We start from the raw sequence: 3,678 nt of genomic DNA, 5'->3' as shown, positions 1-3,678 counted from the left end.
GGAAGAAAGCTTGGAACAAAGAACAAAATATAAAACTCAGAAGTGAAAGAAGATAAATGAGCTAGAAGAGGAGAGCTCTCAAATTTTGGTGTGTAGAATGAAATGAGCTTACCCCTATTTATAGAGCCATACCTAAGTAGTTGGAAAAAATAGGACTCTATCCCATCCACAAAAATTTAATGGATTTATTTTAATATTTTCAAAGCAAAAAATAATTTTAGAAGTCTTAGGGATCAGGAGTCTAAAGAATTAGTCATTCTCCATCATATCTCTCGCATGAGAGTTAGGGTGTCTCAATGAGAGTTTTGTTTCTTTCATGAGACTTAGATTTTAGTGTACGTTAGGTTTTCTATGAATATGTTGCATGAGTGAAGAAGGCATGAGGAGAGGATTGGATGTTAGGCAGCCAGTGAAATGATTTCTGACTGCTCGCATGTCTCAAGGTGATCAATTGACAGTCTGGTTTTCTTATGAGAGATTATCTAATATATGTTGAGTGTCGTATCTTAGGCCACATTACTCGCTATTGTGCGAAAAGGATTTGAGGATATATTTCTTGATCCGGATTTAGAAACATAGTATGGTACCTAGCTCCACGAGTCAATCAGTAAAGCACCTTTCCAACAATTCACAAGTGAGCCATGGATGCCAAACCAATCAAATTCAGAGAGTTGGCATTTTCTTACGTGTGAGACGTTTGCTAACCACGTTCAGCGTGATATTCACATTTTTTAACCTATGTTTTTAGGAGTTCCAACAATGCTTCAATACTGGCGAAGGTCATGGAATGACCGTTTTCAAAAAGAATGAGCTTGGTACTATCTGAATCAGATAGAAGGGGACACATGGTGAACATGTCAGATATGAGCTTGGGGCCGATTACGGATCAAGAGATCGAGCCACATGAGCAACACATCACTCTGCCCGATGGGGTTAGCCCACTCGGCTTGCTCGCTACTATTCACTGGTTCGTCGAACGCAAACCAACTGAAGCTGAGAATCAGCTCCTTATCGCTGAAGCCCATCAGCCGACCATATCTGTTTGCCCAGACCCTCTAGATTCCTACAGGGTTTTAGCCTATAGAACATTAGCCCACACCATTCTACCCCACACCGTGCTAGTTCACAAGCTCAATAATTATAATCTCCCATCTGTAATCCTCCTCTGCACCCGACCCAATCTCTTATCATGTGATAAGCCCATCTTCCCTTCACTAATTCCTTTCTCCCTCATTCTCACCTCCATCCCACATGAACCCACTATCCCAATTCTCATTTCACCCCCGCTCCCTAGTGTCTCCTCAACCATTTTACCCCCTTCTTTCCATCCCTACCCCTCGCGTCCTCTCTTGCCACCATTTCATCTCCTCCACTTGCGCCCCGTAGCTTGAGCCTCATTGAATCCTTCTCCCTCTTATAATCGACGACTAATTTAGCAACTGCCCTCCTTTTATACACCCCTTGATCCTGCTACTGCCTGCCCCTTCCTCTTCCCCACCCACCCTTCCGTTCCCTTTCCCTAAACCCCTATGCTAACATGAACCTCACTACACGAGATTCCCGCAACAACGATTAATACTCATCTCCTCCATATTGCCATTCGCCTATGACGTCGCCAACCTACAACTACAATCTCGCATAATACAAGCTAACACTCCACAATCATAACAAAGATTCGATAGTTGTCCATACATAAAAGACATCGTTTTAATAGCTCCCTAATATCCAACCAAACCCAGATATGAACCTTTGATCCCCATGTAAATCCAGCAAACATATGATCCGGATCCATAAATTCTCCCAGCCTATTTCCAATTACACCATCACCTACCTCGTCATCATTCGGATTAGTAGCCCATGAACATGAATATAAAACGGATACCAATTTAAGTCCACAGTCAACGAATTATCTTAAGCCCCCACCCGATTTAACAAAATCAAATTCTTATGATATGTCCAAAGACAGCCATTCATAATCCTACCCCTATCTAAACTATGATTAAACAGTAGAAGAAATCGATTTTCTCAAACAACTGCACTGTTATCCCCTTTAGTAGCTTAAGTAGATTAATCAGCATCATGCGCAATACCATCAAGCTCGCACGATCATGAAGATAGTAATCGCCCAACAAGCATGTACTCTGCAACTTCTATGCTCCCGGACCCTGCTTCATTTGACAATACGAGGACATCCTCTTCCTCCTTTGTAAGTACTAACTGGTTACCCAACTGCTCCACTCCCAAATCCTTCAAACTTATCATATTGAGATGATATACAACCACTTGCCTCCATCAAACCCCAAACTGAACCTCCCTTGCCTCCCCTCTCACCACCTGCAAAAGAAGCAGAGCCTACACCACTTAGAGGACAATTAATCGAGAAAATATGAACTTGAATTGCACAAACACTGAAATGAAGGTAAACGAAAACAAAAAGCCAATGGATAAATTCAATTAATTAAAACCCAGCCAAACAAAACATATGGGATGGATCCAAGCAAAACCTATGATAAAGATAGCAACTATAAATCCCCAAGGAAGAACACTCATCAAACCCTCACCGCACCACTCCTACACATCTCACACTAACAATTGATCAAAACCCTCAATTCCACTCCTATCATGTGAGAGACGACACTCCTCTCATGCTAGAGTCGGATCCATGTCATCCAAAAAGCATGACATAATTGAGCTTTTTTCTTTCTGGATGTAATTATCCCAGAATTTTGATACCTCTATTTGATAGTTTGGTGTCACTAAGCCGCCTTTGATTAAGTGTTGTGGCCAACTCATATTCATAAATTTAGATTGTGACATTAATATATAATCGTGTGCTTTCTCTGTTAAAAAACTAACAAAATTAAGTTTTTAAACAAATTTACGTATATTTCTAAATTTAAAAATTTTAAAAAATATCTAAAACATGAGCTGAATTTATACATAATACATCCACCATTTTGTGAGACTAAAGATATAATTTTCATCATGTTTTACGTGCAACAAGAATAAAGCTTGTGGTGTAATTTGCTGACATCATTGTCTTTGTTATTAATGTTTCGAGAAGGCTATGTATGCCTGCGTGTGAAAGAATTAAGTGATGATCACTGTGAAATCCAACGAAAAGTGATGAGGGTTGTCAAGTTAGGACAACTTGACCAGTAAACTGTTTTCCTAAATTTGAAATATGACGAAGTGTAAGAAGTTGGGGGGTTAAGGTTGTCTTTCCAACTTGGTACCTTTTGTCAGATGATGGGGGTCGGGGTTAGGTGGCTCACAATCTTTTCTATGCCCCTTTTTATTTTTCTAATCTTTTCTACCTGCTTACATCTCTTTTATGGTTCAGTTCACACCTACTATGTGTGGACTTCCCAGGGCCAATATTGGCAATACACATGGTGATATGCAAACATATTGTATAATTTTTAAGATATGTGATTATGCTTGTCTCTAGATTGAAGATTTGAATTCGAAAAAGGATTCGAAGTAATTAAGGATTTTATCATGATCAATATTAGTTTGATTTGAAATTTGCATTAATGAATAAAGATTAATGCAGAAATTCCACATTCATGATTATTCATAATTACTTAAATATTTGCAATGAATTTATTGTCATGATACATTTAAAATCCATAAATTCCCAATTCTTGAAATATTGACCACTAGAAAATGTAAAAG

General features: G+C 39.0%; 1 long non-coding RNA gene across 1 annotated transcript; it reads right to left on the bottom strand.

Moving 5' to 3' along the window:
- Window positions 1-1,881: 1,881 nt before the first annotated feature.
- Window positions 1,882-2,725, bottom strand: LOC110013179 (uncharacterized). The gene is made up of 2 exons (XR_002288381.2): window positions 2,505-2,725; window positions 1,882-2,334 (listed from the first exon to the last, which is right to left on the bottom strand). It is a non-coding gene; the product is annotated as an uncharacterized LOC110013179 (long non-coding RNA).
- Between the last annotated feature and the right edge of the window lie 953 nt (window positions 2,726-3,678).

The sequence above is a fragment of the Sesamum indicum genome, linkage group LG9 (genome assembly GCF_026168435.1).
Source record: "Sesamum indicum cultivar Baizhima isolate 11 linkage group LG9, ASM2616843v1, whole genome shotgun sequence".
In the NCBI taxonomy this organism is placed as follows: Eukaryota; Viridiplantae; Streptophyta; class Magnoliopsida; order Lamiales; family Pedaliaceae; genus Sesamum; species Sesamum indicum.
Note: the sequence above shows the minus strand (reverse complement) of the source record. Positions and strands in the feature narration are given on the sequence as shown.